The sequence below is a fragment of the Myripristis murdjan genome, chromosome 20, assembly GCF_902150065.1.
Source record: "Myripristis murdjan chromosome 20, fMyrMur1.1, whole genome shotgun sequence".
Classification (NCBI taxonomy): domain Eukaryota; kingdom Metazoa; phylum Chordata; class Actinopteri; order Holocentriformes; family Holocentridae; genus Myripristis; species Myripristis murdjan.
The window spans coordinates 5,780,544-5,787,925 of record NC_043999.1 but is presented as its reverse complement, the minus strand read 5'-3'; positions in this window follow the sequence as shown (position 1 = coordinate 5,787,925).

Sequence of the window (7,382 nt, the reverse complement as noted above, 5' to 3'; positions counted from 1 at the left end):
TCTCTCTCTCTCTCTCTCTCTCTCTCTCTCTCTCGCTGCCTTCAAGGGTTCCCCGTAAGCTCCGACTTCCGAGTGCGTAACGGTGCGTTCACTTCACGTCCTCATGCTGCGCCAGCTTGGAGGCCAGTAGTCACTATAGCCAATTTAAAAAATAAAATTCAAAAAATAAACTCCTCAGTGTTCATTAACAAGCCTCCCGTGAGTTACCACACAGCCGTAAGTCGTGTATTGCCCATTAGTCATTACTTTATTTAGTTAGCTATTTAATTTTTATGTGTCTGTATTAATTTATGTCGTTTTATTTCCTGATAATTTAGCCATAGTTATTTTGGGATGTGTGTGAGCTAATGTACTAATGATGATTTTTTTTATTTTTCTGTGCTGTCACTGTGTGTATGGTGGTGTAGTTTGTATACTATATGACAACCAAACTAACATATTTAGCTGTGTACAGGGGTGGACTGGCCATCGGGCACACCGGGCATTTGCCCGGTGGGCCGATGTGCTAACTGGGCCGACAGTCCCCCGACACTTTTTTTTTGTTTTGTTTAATTATTATTGAAATAGCTGACCGTAAGATCAGTAGATCAGCGGCCCGATTGACACTGGGCTGGCCCAATCACATTGCTAAACAACCCCTTTTGCGTAGTTTGGTCCCGCCTGCATAATGATTTCGGCAAATAAAGTCATTGCGAGAGTTTGTTTACTAACCACCGGGCCGGCCCCTGAGACACGCTGCTCTGCGGCCCATTGGTTATTTTTCTTCACTGACACGGGGCTGGCCCAATCAGATCACGAGCCTGTGGCTCGGTGCGCCGGTGTGCAGTGCAACGCGGGTCGAACGTTATCTCATAGGATGGACTGAGATGGAGAGAAAACGCAAAAGTGGCGCAGAGAAACTGCGAGAAAAAAAGCGGCTGTCAGTTTTCAAACCGATCGGACTTTTTCGCTTTTTCGTAATTTATCAACATGAATGAAGAGCAAGCCCAAACAATACCCGATGGTAGAGCGGATAGTGCCCCCGTTTGCCATGCAGGAGATCTTCGGTTCAATTCCCCACCCGGACAAAAGGTGGATTTTACTTTATTACCTCACTTTGTTGTTAGCTATGACAGTGAAGTGATTCTTATCATTCTGCCTGTCACTGGCTAGATGACACACACAGTGGCATTTAGGGTTTCTGTAATTTTCATTTCTGTACTCTTTTTGTGAATTTGTAACCCAGGTGCTAAATTATTACTATCATTATTGTTATTATTATTATTATTATTTTGCCTTGTTTTGCTTTTGGTTTTTGTTGTTGTTGTTGTTGTTGTTGTTGTTTTTTGCCTTTTTTAATGCCTTGTTCTAACTTTATGGGGAGGTATATATACCAATCGAATCAGATTCAGATTTAAAGGATTTGTGTGGTATACTTTGTTTGTCGCCATGACCTTCCTATGTGCAGTTTGGGCTCATTCTCCATCCATTCATGTTGATGGGCACCTGCACTTACTGATCTGAAATAGATGCCCAAAAGGCGTTGGCCAGTTGTGGCCTGTTCAATAGAATAAAAAAGTTCAATTCCTATTCATCTATTGTATTTTATTGTTCCACTATAGTACTATAGTCCAGTATGATTGGGGCAGCCAAGTAATTTGACATATTTGAACAATTTTTTAAAAAGTAACGTAATAGTTACTTTTCCTGGTAATTAATTACTTTTTAGTAGAAGTAACTAGTAACTATAATTAATTACTTTTTCAAAGTAACGTGCCCAACACTGCTGATGACAGCTAACTAATTGCATGGCATTATGGTTTTAAAGAGTTGCACAGTTGGTATACACATTTAAGAGAGCAAAAAGACCGCAAAGGTGTGCGTTATCGAATGTGGTGGGCCGGTCTGGTCCAAAATGCCCGGGCCGATTTTTTGTCCCAGTCCGCCCCTGGCTGTGTAGCCTATATTTGGTCCACTAAACCTGTGAGAATGCCAATAATTATATAGGTGTTCATTATATCTTTGCAGAAATGTAAGTAAATCCCAGTATAAATAATAGTCACAGTAATGTTCAGCAAACGGACGAGTTGTAAGCATGGCCAAAATGCATAACATCTACAAGTTATGGAACAAAATGTAAATACAGAAGTAGGTCTACCAGTTATTTACACAAGGCGCCAAACAATACGACATAATTAACAAACCCTGACTATCTGACGCTGACGTTGCTCTCTAAAAAAGTCACCATCCAAAACGCCACACTCCCGCAACTCAGGTAACACACAGGAAATCGCATTCATGTGCCTACCAGTGGGAAACTCAAAATTTCCGACATGACTTGAAGGCAACAATTCTTTGAGCTCACGCCTCGCACCTATGTACCTCAAATCTCGCGAGAGCTCCTGCGTGAGAGAACTCAAAATAGTGCACAAAACTGACCAAACGTTGTCTTGCCATTTTGAGTCATCTTTTACGTCTGCAGGCGAAATTGTCATTTCTAATCTGAAAATTATTTCAGTTTAACATTGCATTATATATTTTAATATTAGGTATTTTATATATTGTCATTATATCATGAAATGTAAATAAAAACATTGCAAATGAATGCAAAGAAAATATGAAATATAACGACATCATAAATTATGTCTACATGTTTTATAATAATAAAAATCATATTAATGTTCTTAAAATGACCATTAAAAGCCTCTTTTTATATAACTGAGTAATAATGGAATTTATGTAAAACCTTAAAATCATGTATCAACCTTACAAAAAATTAAGACCTGTTGATTGTAAAGTTCACTAAATATCTTAAACTTCCCTAATCAAGCCTTGTCTCCTCTTTGTTTTCATTTATTAGTGATATTACTATCATTAAACTCACAGTAACATGTATTTATATAAATTTTAATCGTCTAAATTTTCAGTATTTGCATGACTTATTGTTTCTATGTATGGGCTTCTTCTCAATTAAATAAATAGATTAGTAAACAAACAAATACATAAATAATACAAATTGTTTGCCATAATGTTTCTCCAGTAGGGTGGTGGTTCTCAAAGTGGGGTCCGGGGTCCACCCAGGGATCCATGAGGACATTCCAAGGGTCCTTACAGCAAAAGGAGGAAAAGCTCAATGTCATTGTTATTCCATCTATGCAACCCTGATGGGATTTTTTTTTTTTTTTTAACATCATTCTTTCTAATGAACATCTGGTGACTTTTCCTTCATGTTTGCTCTCCGTTATGATGATAATAATTGCGCCCACGTGATTGGACTTTGATTCACTTGGTAAAGAGATACTAAACCGGGTCTCCCAGCTAAATGAGGAATATTTTAATATCACTTTAATTTAATTCTCAAGAAATCCCAGCTGCCGCATGCATGAGAACGACCATTTTAATCACCGGTTTCACCCACAGCTCTGCTGTCTTCCCACACACAGGGTAGACAATTCAATTCTGAATCAATACCAACAAGAAAGATCCTCACACTCGAGCTTCCTGCACGTTAAACCTGAACAAACAGGGGTCCGCTGCTCGCCATTTGGAGAGGGGCTGAAACCTCCAAATGTTTCATCAGCTCTCATCAAATAAGGATTTGTTGTTTTGATGCGAGACTGTGGAGGGGAACTTTTTGTGCACCCTTGCCAGAGAGAGCAAATGAAAGATATATAGTGAGCACCGAGCAGGCAGATGGTGGATCTCTCTCTCTCTCTCTCTTGTTTGAACCCCCTCCACCCCGCCCCCCTCCTGTCTTTTGCTTGGTGTTGTTGTCCCCACTGGACTGAACCACGCACAGCAGAGAATGTGCTGTAGGCAGCAGAAAGAGGGAGCCTGTGTGTTGGAGGACTTGTTGGAAAGAGGGCAATGCAAGGATGAACAGATGTAGGAGACAGAGAGAGAGAGAGGGAGAGAGAGAGAGAGAGAGAGAGAGAGAGAGGAATTCATTTCTTCTTTTTTTTTGTGCAATTAATTGGGGATAGTGCACCTTGAAAGGCAGGGTGCTGTTTTGGGCAAGAAAGAAAAGTGCAATCTAGTAAAATAGAACACAATTTTATTCTTATTAGCTTTATCAGGCCAGGTCAGATTTGTGAATATGCAAGCATCTCTCTCAAAGCAACAGTGGCACTGACAGTGTTTTTTTTTTTTTTTTTTTCCATAAGCAATGATATATAATCTGTTGCAGAACTGCCAACAATATCATAAAACAGCGCTCCTCTGGGTGCAAAAGCTCAAATCGACATTTCATAAGCGCTCTGATTCAGCCTCCCACTGCCAAAGCAGCGGTTCCACACTGTGCCACTTGATCACAAATAAATCACCAAATGTCTGAGCTCAAAACTAAAGTTGTGGCTTTTGTGCTCTGAAATCACGCTCACATGCATTCGCTCAATCGACTAAATTTGTAGCATTCAGCAAAAATGTGTTGGTGGGTGGATTTTCCATCTAAAATGTCAGCAGTTTCTAAGAAAACGATTAACTCCAACTCCAACTTTTTTTTTTTTTTCAGATAATGAGGACAGTGATAATTTCCAGAGAGGGTGAGTGATCTCAGTGCAGGGTAGTAGGGTGACACCTTCTGGGCTGATGTCGCTATTGCATGCTGTGCTCAGTGCAGACTGATTGACACACTTTAACCTCATGTTGATGGTATCTGCAAGGCTGCAATAAAGTCTGTCAAGTCAGAATTATTTATGCAACCCTTTTAGTTAAAGTGCTATGAAAAAAGGTAATTTGATTTATTTAAAGACAGACACACACCGGTTCCACATTACTGAAATGTCTTTAATCAGCACAAAGATCTTTGTTTTGTTTAATTGCATTTGCTGCAGAATTGGCAACATAAAAAGCAGAAATATACAAATTTTCCTATGCATGCAATTTTGTAAAGAAAAACAAATTTCAATGCTTTTTTTTCAGTACATACCCACCTTTTACCTTTTTTTTTTTTTTTAACCTTTTATTGGACCCTCAAATGAGAACAAGGATCAACTTCCATGAAAACCTCATTAGGAAAACAGAATTGGAGGAAAACTTGAGGAAGGCCTGACGGAGGGAGATGCATAAGCAAAATCGACAGAATAACCAGAATGTGAATGCTGCCTGAAGAGCAGCAAGGGCAGAGGACTTGGGAGAAAACATCTGAGTTCTTTAGAGAAGTGATCGCTTCATCTCAGTCGGCGTCCCGGCTGCCATCTCAGGACACCTTTGATAAAACAGCCACATTCGCAGGGATGTCTCCTTCAGTTTCAATAAAACGTTTAATGAAGCTGCTGCTCCCCTTTATCAGGCTGCAAATCCTGATGGTGCTCGCATGACTTCTGGCTTGTTCTCCTCCTTGGTGTCAAAGAGGAAAAGCATCGGCGCACATCTAAGCAGATTACAGGAACAGGACATCACCACAAACATGAGCATGAGGGGATGTATGATGAACCTCAGCATACAGAAGCAGATTAAAGTCTGTGTACCGTCAAGAGTCATACCTTGAAGGATTAGTGCCAAAGACATTCACAGGTGTGTCAACCACTATTTTGTTGTTGTTGTTGTTGTTGCTGTAGGCATTTCAGGTATTGTTTTTTTTTTTATTCCTGTCAAGTCAGAGACGAGGAAATAAAGTCAGTGGTTCTCTGGAAGGAAGTTATTATTTTAAGGGATGGTTATAAATAGTTGTACGGCCTGTAAATAAAACTGTCTTGCTTTAGGAAATGATTTGTTAATGTGTGCCAATTTTGTCCAAACTGTCCAAAGCCAAAGAAATAATCTCTCTTTAAGTCAATCCCTCTCCCTCCATCCTTTTCCCTTCTTTTATTCTTTAAAGTCCTGTAGTCTTACTTTTTGAAGACTTGCCAGAATTGCGAAAACAGTGTCTTCCCAGGAAGCATGCTTGTCTAGGACAGTTTTTTTTGTTTGTTTTTTCAGATTTTAGCAGTAAACACCACTGCCCTGCAAAAAGGGCCGTGCAGATGAGATGACACATGAGGATGCAACAAAAACTATAAGTTGTATAAAGACTGGATCTTTAGAATGCATTAATCTGAATATTTTTCAAAAAATTGTGCGTGTGTGTGTGTGTGTGTGCATGTGCATGTGTGTGTGATACTAACTGCTGAATATACCACCTGCTGATTAAAGATGATTAACAGTCATGTAGAACTTCCTTCAAGCCCTTACTAGATAATATTTTAGGGGCTGTTTTATTCCAGAAATGAAATATGGAAACTTTGTGCTGTTGTGGCAAAAGAGGAGGACAAGATACCTTTACAGCCTGTTATACATTACTTTTTATTTCTATGTTTTGTTAATTATTGACACAGTTTCATGCTCTAAGTCCCTTAAGTTTTATCTCCATCACAGCTTAACACCTTTACACCAGTTGCCAAATACATTTCCAACTTTTTTTTTTTAGGTCGTTGTGCGCTTTAATAAGTTACCTGCCATATTTCAGCACAGGAAAGCAACACGTGTTTGATTTTTCTTTTTTCTTTTTCCTGCTGCATCATCTAATGTGATATATTCTCTTCCTTGTCTTCCTTCCCCAGCAAACAGGCCTGCAATGGCCCTTTACAGGCCCACTTAGGGCAGCCCGCGCAGGCCCCCTGAGAATTTGCTCATTGGCAAAACGTTGGCCCCTCAGTGCTGGTCCCGCATGGGCAGCCCTCATTAACCCCTAAGGAAGCCTGCACTGGCCCTGTATGGGCCCACTTAGGGCTGGCTACAGGGCGCACAGCAGGCAGCCTTTACCTAGCCTTCAGGAAGCCCTCACTGCCCTCACTAGGCCCACACCGATTTTGCAGTTAAATTAATCTACAACAATAAATCATAAACATTTTTCATTCAGTGTAATGTGTGTGTATTTAATAAATGAATTGATTTGAATCCTTTTGACTATTGAACATTTTTGACAATGCGTATATATCAATGACCGCATCCATTTTAGATGTATGGAACTCCCAAAGGAAACTACACTAGTAGCTGAAATACATTTATGTGTTGAACTGATTTATTGTTGTAGATTAATTTAACTGCAAAATCAGTGTGGGCCTAGTGAGGGCAGTGAGGGCTTCCTGAAAGCTAGGTAAAGGCTGCCTGCTGTGCGCCCTGTAGCCAGCCCTAAGTGGGCCCATACAGGGCCAGTGCAGGCTTCCTTAGGGGTTAATGAGGGCTGCCCATGCGGGACCAGCACTGAGGGGCCAACGTTTTGCCAATGAGCAAATTCTCAGGGGGCCTGCGCGGGCTGCCCTAAGTGGGCCTGTAAAGGGCCATTGCAGGCCTGTTTGCTGGGTCTCTTCCTTTACACCAGTTATCAAATACATTTCCTTTTTTTTTTTTTTTTTAGGTCGTTGTGCGCTTTAATAAGTTACCTGCCATTTTTCAGCACAGGAAAGCAACACGTGTTTGATTTT